Raw genomic sequence first — 18,468 nt, forward strand, 5'->3', positions numbered from 1 at the left:
TAACTGTCCAATGAGCCAGTAGGAATGGAGTCAGAGCAAGTCAGAAAAGAGATAGCGCTGTCTCTGGCACGGGACACGTTGGCACATTTATGAGTGTGGAAATTCCAATTGTTTAAAGTGGTCTTTGATAAAGGACCTACATGAAATGAAGCCCAAGAGGAAAAGGGTTTTTCATGTGGTTTTATCGCTCCCTGAGGCAGGTGTTTGTTACAAAACACAAAAAAATATCTAATTTGTAGGACATAGATTTTAGTCCCACATTGGATAAAGTATGTCGATGCAATCTAAAGTGGAAATGCTTTTGTTTAATTAAAAAGTATAAAATAAATAAAAATCTAATTTACAGTATTGAGTTTTTTGTCCCTCAGCCCTGTGCATTAGGACTTATTAATTGTTTGTACAATGCACACTCTATTTAACCTCTCCATACTTGGTTGCCCCTCCTGTGTCCCTATATCCCCATCAATACCTGCTGTAGATGTAGCCCTGTGCCTCACAGTGTTGAGATGGCTGATTGATTTTCAGCTCTCAGTGATAATTTCGTGTTCAGTAGGCTTGTATCACTGAGTGCTGCAATCCCCTTCGCTCCACAGAACCTCATCAATCAGCTGTCCCTCTGCAAGTCCAATCTTTATCCTCTTGTGTTCCAGTCCCCAGAGATTGATTCACCCTTTCTACCCAAAGCCCTGGAGATCCTATCATGCTCCTAATCCACGATCTAAAAGGTCAAACGTACTTAATCTTGTCATTTATAGTTTAAACCCAAGGAGTGCTTTATTGAATGTGGTCCAGTAGAGCTCCCAGAGAGTGTGCTGTGTGCTGCAGTAAGGGTCTTTCCGGAGCCCAGCTGTCCATGCTTTACACACCTTAGTCTCTGTAAATCGCCTTGGATGAAGGAGTCTGCTAAATAAACAAATACTAATAATAATTGGTCATTGTTTGATAACGTGTCATGAGGCTGTACTCTTGTAATGCGCAATTCTCGTGGTATAACCTGGTAATACCCACCCCAGTCTCTGATAACACATTTGCACCCCACATGGTCTTGCGGATTTTTATATTTCCAGATTTTTTTGACATGATACTTGGTGCTTAATCTCAACATAAGAAGATTAAAGCAGGTATTCTTTTCAACCTTCCACCAAAGAAAGGATCATACCTGCTCTTAAATTATTCATACATTCTCGGCTGGGGGTCAGTTATTTCCATAACCAGTACTAGCTTTTGGAGTTGCTGTGGGATTCATTGTAAATGCATCAGGAGGATGAGCAGCTGTCCGTTTACAAGGCCAGCAATGGGCTTGTGAGCAAACCAATCTGCATGTTCTTTTCCACTATCCAATCTGGATCCAAGTTGCTTCTGTGTCATGAAGCCTGGCTAGATGCATGGGCGAGGCTTCCTTTACCTGCTCTGCACCACTGCTTAGACTGGCCTGAAATGAAGACTATATTACTCATGACTATATTACTCTGCTTTAGCTTAAGGGCTCATTTTTATACTGCGTGACAATTTAGATGACGAAGGGCTTGTCCAAAACACCCTGAACACATTCGATCTATTCTTCTGCTTTGTGTTTTTATATATCCCCTTCTGTCACAATATTTTTTACTTTAATGTTTAGAAATTTTAAAACAGTTTGTGTGAACTCTAAGGAGTTCAAGAAGCTGCCCTGTCAAAAAAAAAAAAAAACATCTTTGCATTATAAAACAGCTGAACACAGTTCAATTATGGAGGGGATACAGTGCTGCTGTTCTTACCCATTCTCTTGTATTTAAACGAGGTGCCAGCCATTGCTTTCTGATTTCATACTAAATAAAGCCTGATGCCTGATGTGACGGGCTGGTACCTTCATTATTTTACTAAGCCCTTATATCAATAATGGAAATCTATCTGCAGTCCCCTGTGCCATGCCGATGATAATGCGTAATGCGTATTCTGCTAGTTCATTTACTTTCATGCCCCTTTTCTTTCATTACTTGTTGAAGGCTCAGAAAACAGCAATGAGCTGTCATCTTAGAAGAATATGCAGGCTTTTTGCTTTAGAAATGACTTTTTTATTTACTGATCGATGCGTTTTGTATTACCAGTACTCCCAGAACAGGGGTGGAATAAAGATTGGAAATGGAAAACATTTTTTTTTTTTCAAGCAAAGATGTTTTGGGAAATTCTACAAGTTGTAATTTTTGTTTTGGCACCCTTTTCTTCAAAACTTTAGCTATTATGTCACGGATATCATGGTATCATTCCTGTTAAAATTTAAAAGCAGAATTAAAAGTCTCAAGATTATTGCTTTGTGTGGTGTTATACAAATCATTTTTAATGCCTTGCTTAAATATTTATCTCCAGTGATAATGCTGAAGCAACTTGTTTTGTTCATGGTCCCAGATTAATAAACCTGCTATACTATAGCAGTTAAAATCACCAAAATAATATTTGCATTATCTGTGAGAACTATGGAATATAAAATAGAAACTGTTGTAAATTCTGACAGCATGTCTGGGTTTGAAGATAAAGGACAAGAGGGAATTGAGTCTTCATTATCTGATATTAATAAGACACAAAGGAGACTTCTCTGATCAAAGACAGAAGGTCAAGTCCTATAGCTGTTAAAAGAGTACTGCCGCGAGGCAGGTCCTGATTTACCCAGCATCCAGTGACACGGAGCTGGGATGCCGATGACAGGGTGACACGTTGCATGAAGGGTCTCAAATCACTGTGTATTTACTAGTTACTAAGTAAATACATGTGTACTTATACATCATTGCAATGTTATTAGGCATAGTTACAATGTACTTAATGTGGATATCTTTTTGCATGATATATGTAAGTACACAATTGTATCAGAAAAGGGTTAGGGATAGGGTTAAGGTTATGGTTATATTGTGCAAAAAGATTTATACATTAATTAGGTTGTAACTATGCATAATAACTTTGTAATTCTGTGTAAGTAGACATGTATTCACTAAGTAACTACTATGTAAATACACAGTAATTAGAGACACTTCATATAAAGTGTTACCTGACAGTGCTACAAGCGTCAACACTTTGCTAGTGTTTGTAACTGCAATATAACTGCACAGTAATAACACAGTAATTACACTGGCTGTGCAGTTGCGATGTAACAATATTACAGTTGCAAAAGAAAAGGAATACCATACTAAAATAAAATAAATCAAATGACAAACATGTCAACTAGAAGCCTTCAGTGTTTTTTATAGATAATAATAATAATATTATTATTACAACAGGTGCTGGCGTGTCTTGTTGATACACATGCAGTTCTGTATTTACTGTGTCATTTCTATGTAACAAGACGTGCATCTGCAGTGCAATCACAGTGTAGTTAGAGAGGCGTCTTGTTTTGTTTTCATTAAGGTGGGGGATTAATGTACTGTATATAAGTCTAGATAAGGAGGGGGAGCCATAGTCGAAGATTTTTGGGCTGTTTCCATGGTTTCATCTCCAACTCTTTTCTGGGATATTATCAGGCTGTGTAAAAAGAGACCTTTTGTTGTTTTTTTTTTTTTTGTTTTTTTTCCACAACAGCATTTAAAAATAAACTCAGAACCCCCCCCCCCCCCCCCCCCCCCCCCCCCCCAAAGGTTTGACCAGAGGCAGATTAAATACATTTTTACCAGAAATAGCTCAGTGACACATTCTCTGCTGTATGAAACACTTTCAGATCTGGTCTATCGGATGAACACCTCCCCAGGATTTCTCACATGTTAAGTTTAGTCACAGGCTAGTCTTTGGCCCAGATCCAACACACTGCCAGCAAGTATTAGGAAGAGTAGACACGAAACACTCTGAGCTATATAGGGTGAAAGGGCATGCGGTGGAACAAACATACACCTTCCTTATGTAAACCCACCTGCTCTTTGAGAATTATTTCAGTATGGTGTTTATTATTTAAGAAGCTTAATGTGCTGCACTGTGTGGCATCCCTTTCAATTCTTCTGTGATTGTAAACAGAAAAGCTTCTACTATGACAGTAATCCACGTGTACGGTGAATATTCTGATGTGGCCAAGGAAGCCATGTGCTTTGAATATCTTTAAGCTCAGTACATTTGTGCAACCCCGTCACTCTTCACACTATTTCGATTGATGGTTTATTTTACACAAACTATCCATTAATATTACATAAATACTGGGAACAATCTGGGGCTCAGGCTTGTGCAAGATGCTGTGAAAGATGCAACGTTTACAGCCGTTTTCAGTCAGGCTATAGCTGATCTCCCCTTGGGTAGGTTTGCACAAATGCACACAGCCTGGCAGAGATGGTCTCTGGTGTAAACTGGGTTGCTTTTTAAAATCTCGTAGCTTTTATTAAGCTCAGATATGAGAATGTTGAGAATTCTAGTTGTTGAGAATTCTAGAGTTGTTGGGTATTCTAGAGTTGTTGGGTATTCTAGAGTTGTTGGGAATTCTAGAGGTGTTGAACCGGATTTCAGTTGGACTCCTTTAAAGAAGAGGATTGACGCATATAAAAGGCATGGCTGGAATCCCTGCTTTTATTGTAACTTTGGTACCACTTTACATTGTGTCTCTAGTTACTTAGTAAATGCATGTGTACTTACACATAATCACAATGTTATTATGCATAGTTACAATGTACTTAATGTTTACTTTTTTGGCATAATACTCTAAACTCTAAACCAAACCCCAACTCCCCAACCTTTTTCTGATACAATTGTGTACTTACATATATTGTGCAAAAAGACGATAAATACATTGTAACTGAGCAGAATAGCATTGCTCTTCACCCCAGCGTAAAGACCCAATATTAATGTAATGTATAAACATATTAATTTAATGTTAATGTATAAACATTCAGGCATGGCCAGATGCATATTCATGTCGCTGCGTCTAACATTAAATACAGCGCACCCTCGATATAATGAATAAAAGGCTTGGACCTCAACAGGTTCGTTATAGTGAGGGTGTGCTGTACCTTTAAGCCACTCGCTCATAGGCAGCAAATGCCATTTCATAATATGAATATTTCACAGTTAGCATTGTAGAAATGCTTACTTATCACAGCAAATTGCAAGTTATCCTGCTGCAAAAGGTCAGCTCGCTGTGCAGCTTATCTATTGCATCTTGCATGTGTCACAATCATTAGCGTGGCCTTTCCCCAGCAGGGGTTGCAAAGAAGTAAATTTGCCAGCCCTATTTAGTAATATGTAACAGCTAAGCAGTCAACAGTTAACAGTGGGAATATTTCCACCAGTTAATAATCGTGATATTTGAAAATGTCAAGAAAAGCAAATATGAAAATGCTGAAAACTCCTCGCAGACCACAGAGGCCTGTTAGCAGCTGGGTTCATCATTGTCTGGGTTCAGACACTGTCTGTCAAGATCGAGACATGGAGGTCAAGACATGAAGCATCCTTAATTGGATTGCACATGATTTTCATCTGTTTCAGCAGTACAGCTATCTCTCTGTTCCATGAAGTGAACACAAAGCATTTTCACAGCATTTTGATCAGTCGGTAGTTTTGTTTTTACTGTTCATAAACATTACTAGCTACTAAATCTGCCCATTTGTTGTTTGCAATAAATAATGGATCACCTTTTTTAAATAGCGTCCAGAGTCGTTTGTTTTTGTTATTTTTTTTTTTAACAATGAAGTCTACAGAATTATTGTGTATATATGTTGTTTTTAATATTCATGCGTGAAACCAATGTTTGTCTGGCAAAAAAAAACAAGGCATCTTACCTCAGGTTAACTTTCTCAGGATTTCTACTCTGGTCTGTGTCACGTAATCCTACAAGATTACACACTGCAGGGTACTGCAGAACAGAAAAGGTCAGATGGGTTTCTGAGTCATGTAAGTATTGAGAATGAGTCCAAAAGTGAATCCTCTGGGGGATGAAGAACTCGGCTAACCTTTAAACTGGCAGTGCAATAAACACAGTTCAAGAACCAGGATCTTTCCCAGCTTGTACTTTGAGATTTCACAAACAAACGACAAGCTCATAAAGGAGAGCCACTGGAAGCATTATGCTGAAAGCAGTTCTTACTACACACTTACTCCCTTTGTGTACCATCCGATGGAAAATACATGTTTTTGTTAATTTAAAATATAAATGTACTATTGTGATAAAGTGGACTTACAAACTGGGTGTGGTCCTCATATAAGGTTCAGCACGGGCTTTGGGTACACTCCTAAAAAAATATGCCAAAACATTTTGAAATGCATATTGTAGAGAAATCAATAGCTGTATATATAATGTGACTTTGTATATGCACTGCATTCTATTAATACGTCCCCTTTATTTTAACACTGACCCTGTATACCAATGATTTATGATGGTTTGATTCTTCCCATTACTGCTGTAAACTCCTTTGTTCTATTTAACTACGCCTGGCAGTTTTCTCAAGGTCAATGCAACAGCCCTCAATGTAAATCTGATTGCTGTATCAATAAGCAGGGGGTTGTTTCATGTAGTATTTTGCATGTATTTCTCAGTCAGCTGTCGGAGGTGTGAAGATCCTACCACATTGTCCATTGCCATTGATCTTTTGAGTAAATAAAAGCAATTTATAGCACTCAGACACGTGCCTGCATGCAGTGCAAGCCTTATCCTCAAAGGCAACTGTTTGGCAGCATGCCTGTAAAACTACAGTGAGTGCAGCCTTCAGTGCTCAAAGATCACACATACAGTAGAAGGAAGAAATGTGTGCTTAATAAAACATGCTATTGTATACTATTATTCGTTTTGCACATTCAAGTCAAATTAATCTTCATGAGCCTTTCCAAACAATAAATATTTGACAAATGAAGGTTTTTTTTTCTTTTAATTGGAAAAGCGTAAGATAATATAACTGATTAAGCAATTATTATTCTGTCAGTTTCTTGTTATTTCTTGAAACAGATTTGGTTTTACTGTGTTAATCAATGTAGTAGTATTACTGTCTCTTGTTATTGAAACTGTTGTTTTTTTGTTTTGGTTTTTGAAAAACGGAGTACTGTTTATTATACATCTTTGAAAAGATATTCTTTAAATGTAAGAACATAAGAAGAAAACAGTAAAGTGTCAAGGCTCATCTCTTGTTGGCACACCATTCGCCCCTTCTAGCGGAGTGTCATTTAAAAGGACAGATTCTCGCGTTTTTTTAAACGTTCCCAGTGTTTTAGGTCCTTCCCCTTATGAAGCTCTTTGAGTAGGACCTTCCATCTTACTGCAACACTTTTAAACTACAACAATACGAAAGTAAGAAATTTGGTATTCCTCGTGTTCTTGTATTTAGGCTTCAGTCAAGCCTTTTGAGCTATACTTCAGTTTTATTAATTCAAGGTGAAAGCCTTCAGAAAATCAATTGCCCTTCTAAAGGAGACGCCAATCAGTACCCAGAATTGAAATGCAGTCTCTTTCTTTCAGTTTGTATGGTTCCTTATGTAGTATTGTCAGGTGCATTAAGGTTGCTGAACTGAACTGACTGATAATATCAGAGGCATGTTCCATAATTCTATCCTTCATAACCAGAAATGAAATACTCAAAGAAACTTAGTAGGGAAAGACTTATAGTTCAAAAGTTAGTCATTGGATTTGACCAACTGTTTATTTAAGTTTAGAGGGGGTTAGGTGAGATTTAATTCCTTCTTTTGTTGTCCTTTGTAAAAAGTACCGTCTTTGAATGGACGCTGCTAACAATAAACCCCCAGGCACCACCCTGTCTTCACACACCGTCCCATCTACTCTGCTTGCATCCACAATTAGAAACCATTTCACATCTCATTTCCTTAAAATGAACATTTCAGCTCCGTCACTCAAAACATGCAAATTTACTGTCTAAATTTATCTTTACCGCTGCAAACTGAAGGGATTAGAAATTATCTAAAGGTGTATGTCATCGACTGTGCTCTCCTAATTAAAAAAAAGATTTGTGATGTCATTTAAAAGAGGAGGGTGGAAAATTAGCAGAAAAGCATAAAAACATTCCACTATCAATCTAAGTGCTGTAGATTATAAAGTTAATTAAGAAAGAAAATCTTAAACGTCCTCAGGCATATTGGCCTTTCCTGCAGCAGCAAAATGAATGTGGCATACAGAATCAATGATCAGTGAACAGGTTTAGATAAATCTGCATCTGTTTTTATTTTGTGTGCATGTGTGTGTGTGTGTGTGTGTGTGTGTGTGTGTGTGTGTGTGTGTGTGTGTATAAATATAAATATATATATATATATATAGTGATAAATTTTAGGGGGGGGTAAGGTTCTAGAAGGAAAATACTTGGGTCCTAGAATTTTTTACTTTTTTTATAATACAAAGACCATACTATGATATTATGCAAGCACTGAGCATTTTAATATCGAATCCTCTGACTGCTCAAGAATGGCATGATGCTCGGAGCTAAAAAGGACAGCGAAAGACAGGATGTGTCAGACAGCCTTCAGCAGCAAGTCGCAGAGGAGCAATTCGATCTGATCGAGGCTGAATGTTCAGCGGGTGCGACGAAGCAGACGGGAGTGCAACTGAACAGGTCTGAATTCATCCTGAAAGGTTCGAGCAGATCATTAGATCGTTCGTGGGATTAATAAGGGAGAGGAATAGCATGGTCCTTCACCCTGGCTGTTTAATATGGAAACCTAATCAGCTTCTCGCAGCTGATTAGGTTTGCCAGCTGTGCAGAGTTAGGTGAGAACTTTCAAGCAGGTAACACATAGTTAAGCATGGAACACCAGCTCCTCTTCATGGATCATATTGATTCTTGACATTAAAGAGGTTTTGAAAAACACCATTACAGTTTCAGTCACGCAGTGAGCATTTTTTCAACCAGTCTGTCTTGACAACTCAAGCTAAAAGTGTCTGGCTTTGTTTCTAAGGGTGTTTTTGATGGCCAGCTTGACTCACTGTTGACTGACTCCAGTACCTGCCCGATTTGATTTTATTGATGACGTACATGCACTTGTTTAAATATTTGTCTGTAAATATTTAAATATTTGTCATGTCTAGTGTATTTTCTGTCATGCTGCAACATTGTTCGCCTCTTGGCCCGGTCATCGAAATAAATGGGAATTTGTTCTCAGTTGACCTACCTAGTTATATAAAGGTTTAAATAAAAAATAAATTAATAAATAAAAGCCACACATCAAAGGAAGGGCTCTCTGACTCATAAACGCATAAGCTGTGTGTTACCCCAGGACCTCTCAAAGTGTGACAAAGCAATAATCGCTTTGTGCCGGGTCCTCATATATGACTATCTAATTATTGTCTCGAAGGATGTTGATGTATTGTAACTGTCATATTTATTTATGGCTCTCCCATAGGGTTGTTATTTAGAATTGCAGCAGTCGTGTTGGTTTTCAGAAGCTGCCACTTTTATGTCAACATCTATTTTGTATCAGTTAGCCGGAACATTAAACCTGGCTTCAAGCGACAAATCTGTTTGTGTATTCTTCATGGTCAGTAACCCTGTGAAAACATGTTCGTTAGAATCTTTACTTACCAGCTAGTCCTAAGCCTCAACTGCAGACTGGGAACAGGAATTTGTAAAGAAAATATGTAATTTACCTTTGAGATCTTGAGCATTTGTATTGCAAACGTATCTCAGAGAGTAAAAAAAATGCCCTGGTAAAATACATTGGAAAAGGGAATTGTTGCTACTGTAACTGTGCCCTGTGGCTGAATGGACTGGGGGATTGGTTGTACCCTTAGAAACCTTTACCGCTGTATTTATGCACAGTATTAATACACAGTATTTATGCACAGTATTTACACAGTATTTATGCACAGTATTAATGCACAGTATTTATGCACAGTATTTACACAGTATTTAGGCATAGTATTAATGCACAGCATTTCTGCACAGTATTAATGCACAGTATTTAAGCACAGTATTAATGCACAGTATGAGTGCACAGTATTAATGCACAGTATTTAAGCACAGTATTAATGCACAGTATGAGTGCACAGTATTAATGCACAGTATGAGTGCACAGTAGTAAAAGAGCAAAGAGCACAAGCTTCCTAATTGGGTAATGTTAGAGCAGCATTCAAATGTGAGTCCAATAATGTCATGTAAGATAATGTAAATGCCATCATCTCCTTGGGGGGATATCGTCAAGCAAAATACTGACTGAAATGAAAACAAGTGCAAGGCAACAGGAACTGAACTATAATGAATTATATATATATATATATATATATATATATATATATATATATATATATATATATATATATATATATATATATATATATATATATTTCCATATTATGAATGCAGAAAACAAAGCTTCTGACATTGAGACTCAGCACTGCCCACGATGTTTCAGGCAGGGATATAGGACTGTACACTGGTATATATGTACAGTGTTCAGGTGCCTGCTGTCTCTCTGCCCTGACACTAGCTATCAGACCCAGCTCTTATCCACGGTTAGCAAGATTCTCCTCTCTGCTCGAACCACACAAAGTAACTGTCTGTCTGACTTTAGCAGGGATTATATTTCCATCCCTTAGCCAGGCATAATCCATGAACAAAACCCAATATATATTCTTACAGGCTGCAAAGACAAAAAAAAAAAAAAAAAAAAAAGATCACAAAAGCCAAAGGGTAAAAAAAAAAAGGTACAAAAGAAAAAATGAACTTATAAAAATTCCTTGCTCTTTTTAATCCCATGGAGAATAGCTGAGGTCATGAACAGCACTGTGCTGCGTCAGGAAAGGATTAGGGAAGAGTCACACTTTAAATATATTTGCAGTGTCTTCATTGCCATGCTTCCCTTTTTTATGATGTTTGCAGGCACGCTCAATGGGTTTGCACCAGTGTTGACATTTCACATCATTTTTCTCTGCTGCTCTCTGGTTCTCTTGCTTCCAGGCCTGTGTTGATTTGTTATGTTGTTTTTTGTTTTTTGTGGGGGTTTTTTGCTTTGATTGTACAAAAGATAAAATATCACACAAGAGACAAAACAATAAAAAAAAAAATCCAGAACAACACAGTGCTTGCTGCAAGCAAGGAGGCAGCCAGTCTATAGATCATTAGAGAGCCAGGTGCACTCAAACTAATCTCAATAGGAGAGCAACAGAAATTGGAATGGAAATATAGACGATTCCGGCTCTTTTGCATAGCGGTTAAGGTGCTCGCTTGCAGTGTGCAAGACGGCCGGTTTGCACCCAGCCTCCATCTCGTTACACAACCTGACAACAGTAATTGCTAACAGCTCACTTTGCTGCCGTCAATACTAGAATGGATTGGACTGCATCACCTACATTGTACCTCCTTAGAAAGAGTGTGCAAATCACTGTATACAACTTCTCACTGAAGGAGCTGTAATTATAATCACTGAAGCAGTCATCAATATGGAGTTGCACCTATTCTGTACTCCATAAATCATTTTTACACAGGGGGCCTGTTTAGGGATACAAAATGGGCATTCAAATAAAATATAACGACATCAGTGCCAGCTAGACCTTGAGATGACTTTGCCAGGCTTCACAACATGTTATTTCTGTACTGGAAATAAAAGAAGTGTCCAAAGACCATTTCAAGTTGCTTCATTCAACCCTACTTAGAATAATTGTATTTCCCCATTTGTTCCTAAAGATGGCACAAAATAGTTTTCATATATTGGGATGAAGCTGTTAAATTGTAGCTCTGTTTACACAGCCCCTTGGAAAGCACCAGATCAACGGTGGATAATCTCATGGACAAGTTCCACTGATGAGCTCTTTTATGAATGACTCCCTGTATCTGTGGATATTATTCATATAGGCTATTGATACCTTAAAAGCTTTGCAGTTCCACGGATTCAATTTGCATGTTACCACTGTGTGTGCAAATGGATGTTTAAATGCTGATTTTGAATTGTATTCTTTTGTCTTAAATTAAAGGTGTGAGTTAAATCTTGCTGATCCAGACTGATGATGATGGCAAATGACAAAGCTTTGTCTCTTCTGCTTTTTAGTTTCCCTTGCAGCAAAAATGGGCATGGACATGTGTTTATTTCAGTGTGTGGAAATCATTTCAATGTATTTATGCATGTTTCAATGTATATTCTATTTCAGTTTGACACCCTGATCCTTGTATATAAACTATGATTTACAAAAATATTAAATTCTAATCCTGTAAAATAAAAGAAACCTTGTGCAATGTGTTCAGGCTGATATTAGTTGTGAAGTCTTGCAGGCATTCACTTTGCGGTCTACAGTGAGGGCTAATATATAATACCTTTACAACTGGTGAGAGACAAGACCGTGTCAGCAGAGCACCAATGTGATTGATGAACAGTACAGGGGGATGTTTCCAGATGACACCTCAGATATTTACTGTCCTTCAGGACTGATTGACTTCCAGCATCTCCCCTAGCTGTCACCCCTGTCTTCATTCATCAACGTGCTTCCAGCACCCCACACCAGGGCATGTCATACAGTACCACACTCCATCCATCATCATGTACAGATCATTTCCATGTTCAATATGAGGCACTGCAGGGAAAAATAAAACTGATAAACAATATTATTCAAGTCAAATATATGTTGATCTGTTTCACTCAGAAAAGAATAACTTTAAATGGACAGAGCCGCGTGCTCTGGGTGACAGCGAGATCAAAAACTGAGCACCAGGCACAGCTTCAGTTTGAACATTGCCAACACACACCCATGTAGTGAGATCATTTATGACCCCTCTTTTCTCTCTGTTCACGTGGCATTATCTATTCTACACAGCAACACAGCCAAAGCAGCAAAGCGACATTATTGTGAATCTGTTACCAGTGTATTCCCTATCCCCCTACCACATACAGAGGACCCTTCACATTCCTGGCTCAAGTAGCCCACCCAGCTTCTCAATGTGTCTGTTGTAGAAAAAAACATTGGAAAGAAATAATTGTTCCAATATATAAATAAAGTATTACAAAATGTGTGCACCGTTCTCAGTCTTAGGGCCCCCACACAGAAGTAAGATATGCATTGAATTCAATTCATTAAACATGCATGCAGGTAGCCTTGTTTATGCCTAATTTCCCATGGTGCTTTGCGCATACAGTTCTATTTTATAAAAACCCAAACACCTAATTCAAAAGAAAAGCCCCTTTCTGTGCTATTAATGATGTGTGATGATTCAGTGCCCTTGATGTGACTAACAGATGAGGCTGGTTTTCAGCTGCGGAGCATGAAAAGTAAAAGTTACAGTTCTGTGCCAGCAGGCTTCAAATCACTCAACCGAACAGCTAACAAAACATTATTTTACATTCAAACGAGATGAGGAGATACCCTTGTGAAGTCAAGGTGGCTCTGTTTCAACCCGACAAAGTATGATTGAGCTCCCACTTTATGCAGAGGAGCAGCAGGCACAGCACAGAGCTGCTGTAGTCAAGCTGGGAGGTAATAGAAACACACACTAACATCCCAAGGTCTGCCCTGTAGAGAGGGGAAGCTGGAACACCCTCAGCCCACAATCATCACATAAATTGTAGAAGATTCAACAATGGCTGTCTGGTGAAAGTCAAGTGGCAATGACAGAGAGAGAGTATATGACAAGGATATCTTTCTTATCAGGGTTTTAAACTGTTGGCAGTACCAATTCCAATGCATCTAGTCCTGTACACCTAAATCTCTACAGGCAGATTAAGGGACAAGAAGCAAAAGGGCACCACACAGTACCATGGACACGCCCTTTCTTATGAGTTCAAATAGTTCTTCATTCATGGATCTGTGAATCTCATACACCTACGACACATAGTATAATCTTTCTCATGAGTTCTTCATTCATGGATCTGTGAATCTCATACACCTACGACACACAGTATAATCTTACTCATGAGTTCTTCATTCATGGATCTGTGCATCTCATACACCTACGACACACACTATAAACATAAAACTGCATTCTATGTGCATGCTTTTACCAAGTCATGTGACTGAGGTTTTATCCTGCTTCTCCAAGGAAGCTTAAGAGCTTGGGAGACTTGATATCACTTTGTGTTTCACAGCAGAAAAAATGAACATGAAAGCTCTATTAGATTTAGTAAAAAGTGAAAAATGGCTAATAAACTGTCTATGCATTGAGCAGAGACAACCCTGCAAGACTGAGCTCACTCGAGCTCTTTCATAATCATAAAATGTGCAGAGTAGTTTGGAAACAACAGGAATTAAACTATATTGGATAAAAAAAAAAAAACATTATCAATGCCGAAAGTTTACGGACATGGATAGCATAACCACCTATAATTGTATGCTAGACCAGGCTAAAATAAAATGCAATAATAATGTTGTAATAATGTACTGCTTTGAACAGAACAATGCATAAGAGATTTCCCTGTCCACAAACTAGGGATCTCCAGGCTTCTGCAAGCACAACTCCAGTTCAATCTAATACAATTAGATACTGTATAGTTATCTGAACAGAAAACTGGTAGTTGTCCAATAAACATTTTAGTGAAAAGTGAATCCTCTTTTCAAGCTTGTTTTTATTTATTCGTCATTAGTTTTGAAAAATAGCAAAACTTATTGTTTGTAGAAATGTTCTTGTTATTGCATGCGTTCCTTTTAACATTAGGCATTTAATTCCCCCTTTATTAACTTTCGTTGTGTTTAATTGAATAAGAAATGGAGCATCATTCGACATACAGTAAAACAAAGACCCATTTCTTTTATACTGAGGTGATGGTTGAGAGAGCGTTCCCAGCTGTGAAATCGAATGAGAAACCAACTCTCTTAGTTTACAGCCATCTCCCAGAGCCTGCCAGCAATTAGAATAGGTTCCTCTCCCATATGAGAAGAGAGGGAAGCTGCTTTTCTGTTCAGACGTGGTAAAAACAGCAGGATGGGATCACATTTATTCTGGCAAGCTATCCTTTGTTTTACTGGCTGCTGCTGGTTACACTTACTCATGATGCACTGCAGCCTACATAGCTGCTGGTAGAGCCCAGCTCCTGCTGGGATCCTGTGAGACACAAAGTATTCTCTTTTCTTTAAATACGCAGAAGCGCCTCTTAGAACATGGTTTATTACATCCCAAAACTGGGTTTTAAAATGTTAATGTACGCATGTTTTGTGTGGGATGCAAAGTGTGTTCAAAGGGATGTTTGAGTAAGTATAGCTTTTAGACAGGCACGTTATTATTTTATGACTTATTTCCACTCTTTGTTTTTTCATGTTTGTTCCCAAGTGCTAACAGACCCCATAGATAGCCCTGAATGTTTTTTATCTGGGAATTGATCTCTGCTCAGTGCCCTTTGTAACACCCGGGACACTGGTACGACTACTATGTGTGAGACTCCTTGTCCCAGATACTGATCAGATGTACAATGGTCCTCAGTTGTATTTTATATCTGGCTATCCCGGCCCCAGATACTGATCAGATGTACACTAGTACTCAGTTGTTTTTTAGACCTGGCTACTGAATAAGTAAATAAAGACAGTATTCTAAGTCCCAGCTGCGCTCTTCAAAGCAGTCGAGGACTGCAGCATTATCACCAATCCCTGTCAGCAAACAGAGATTAATTGCCGGCACGCTTTGTCATGATTTCTAAGGTTTATCTGCCACTCAATCCTTGGCGTGCTCAAATTCCAGATCTGAATCCAGTCGAGGCGTTACCTATGGTAACTTAGCCTTGGTCTTTGAGTGAGCAGACCCCAATCTATAATACTGCAAGCTTTGAGGATTCGGAAATATAATGGACTCAGCTTCCTCCCAGATGCATGTACCTTTGCAGACCTTCCAACATTTTGTTGACCCCAGCCTACAACTCAGTGTGCTTACTAATAATGGAAGCTATTATAGGTGTGTAATATATACCCTTCATACTTTAGTCCTTGCTTTATTAAATAAGAACTGATGGGTACTTAGTCAGAGCAGGAGCGGAAAACAAAGACGGTGTTTTCCATGTGTTAATGTTTTCTTTTTATTATTATGGTCCGTGATATAAACCTTTTACGGTTTATTTATTGTGATTGCACTGTATAAGTAATGTAGAACCATGTTACAGACTTCTCCGCATTGTGTAAAAACAAAAAAAAACATAAATCACCTGATAGTTTCTTCAGTTTCATTAATTATGCTAATATATATGCTAATAATTGGAAGCAGTTACAATAAGCACGGAGAATCTAAATCTCTCAAAAGAAATTACTGCCTGAGTAAAAATTGCTTTAACTTCAACACAACGAAGAGTAAACTAATTGCATTTTCACTTCTTTGGGTAAAATCTACAAAAAAGTTTACATTGAGCAAATTCTTTTTCATGAGTTTAGCAGAAGAATAGAAGAGCTTTTGAAAAGATTATAATTAGTCTCCTTTAAACACAGAACTGATGTTAAACAGAAGGATAATATTTGTCAATTAAAAAAAAAAAGTTTAGTGTATTGTATTTTCAATCTATCAATCCAATCATTCATTTCATTTACTGCTGCCGATGACAGTAGATTTCGAGCTGTAACTGCCCGATATTGTGTATCACATCCTTTATAACACATTTATACAGACAATCTTGCTTGTCTGTAATGCAGCCCTAAACTAAGGTGCTACCCGTAATCTCTGTTCAGGGTCATTGAACTGGCTGATGAGAGCAGGTGGAGCGGAGCGCAGGCCAACAGAACACATTGACTTCAGGTCCTCACCAGCGCTGGTCAAGCCAGTATAATAAAGTCTTCATACTCCACTGCTAATCTATCCATCCTCTTTCCATTTATGGGTCAATCTCCTGCTGTCCTTCAACAGTTACATGTAATTTCCAGTGACCTTTAAAGGTACAGTCTCTGTATATCTCATTTGAATGCTGTGTACGGTCGACACACACACACACTGTACCGTCTCATTTGAATGCTGTGTACGGTCGACACACACACACACTGTACCGTCTCATTTGAATGCTGTGTACGGTCGACACACACACACACTGTACCGTCTCATTTGAATGCTGTGTACAGTCGACACACACACACACTGTACCGTCTCATTTGAATGCTGTGTACGGTCGACATACACACACACTGTACCGTCTCTTTTGAATGCTGTGTACGGTTGACACACACACACGGTGCAGTCTCATTTGAATGCTGTGTACAGTCGACACACACACACTATGCAGCAGAACAGAAGGGGAGGGTCTCACAGAGCCCGATGTGTGTGTGTGTGTGTGTGTGTGTGTGTGTGTGTGTGTGTGTGTGTGTGTGTGTGCTATGGGATTCTGTTTACTGCACTGAACTCAGGGCTCTGTTGAGTTTTCTAATGCAGATGGACAGCTTGTCAGGCTAGATGCCCCCCGTTCCTTGCTCTCCACTCCTGAAAAGAATATAAATCGGCAGGAGCTGCTTCATTGTTTTCTGAAGTCCTTCCAAAACAATAAAGCCTTGTTTCTGTGACAACAAGGGAGTTATGTGACTGGAGTCAAGACACACACACACACACACACACACACTGCCTTTAACCCTCACTCCAGGTTAGCCAGTGGGTGTAGCTGCCACAGTCACAGCTGTTCAGCCAGAGGAGATCTAACATGTGCTTGAGTTGGGGGAGCTCAGATACTGGATCTCTTTAAAGGCAAGGCCCCTCTGCATTAAAGAGGCACGCTCCCATCTCTTGGGTGAAGGTAAGTTCATGTGCAGGTAAGTGCTGTAAAAGGGAGAGCACTCCTGACTCTAAACCTGCAGGCATTTCAATCGCAGCACACAGACTAGAGGTTCTTCTATTCTTGTATACCTGATGATGGGCATGTGTGAATCACAGTTCTGCCCCCTCCAAATCTCCCACCAGGAGAATGTAAGATGAGCAGACTCAGCACAGTGCTCTGCTGTCTGAGGCACAGTTTGGGAGTTCATTTCATGGGCCCCAGATATTTCCCCTGTAAAAAAGCTATAAATATAAGTCATTTCTCCTTTTTGTAATATTTTGTTCACTTTCATAAGGTACTAGCAAGTGTGTAACATTGTTGCTATTATTCTATAAGCTTTCTGTACAACCTAAATAATGTGCATTTAAGCCACATGATTGCCATTCACGCTCATGTTTTCAGATTGTGATGATTGTGTCAGTATAGTACCTTTACATACCACTTTATTTACTGGTGCAGGAAACTACCAAGTCTCAAAAACATACACATGAAATAGGAACGCTAATGGCAGTGTAATACCAGACACACACACACATGCATATTTAGTGACTGCTTATTAACATGGAACTCAACTTTAGCAAGTGGTCCATTGCATATTAATTAAAAAAATATTCATGCCACTCAAAATAAAGCATTACCAAATAACCCCTTGATTTATAAAATCCTCAAAGCGTCTGTCCCTTTCACCTCGTCCTATTCACTGAAGTGCATCCGCAGCAAATGAAAACGTGGAGCTGCCAAAACTAACTGTCTGAGTCTGGCTACATGCCACAGTCTATGTGATTGTCCAAGGAACTTTTAAGAGCAAAATGTATCCAGCAGTGCTTATGGGATTGCACAGGGTTTAATAGAACATTAGACTCAGGGGTTAAGCCTTGGTAACGCTTTACATGAAGTGTCTCTAAT

The sequence above is a fragment of the Polyodon spathula genome, chromosome 12, assembly GCF_017654505.1.
Source record: "Polyodon spathula isolate WHYD16114869_AA chromosome 12, ASM1765450v1, whole genome shotgun sequence".
In the NCBI taxonomy this organism is placed as follows: domain Eukaryota; kingdom Metazoa; phylum Chordata; class Actinopteri; order Acipenseriformes; family Polyodontidae; genus Polyodon; species Polyodon spathula.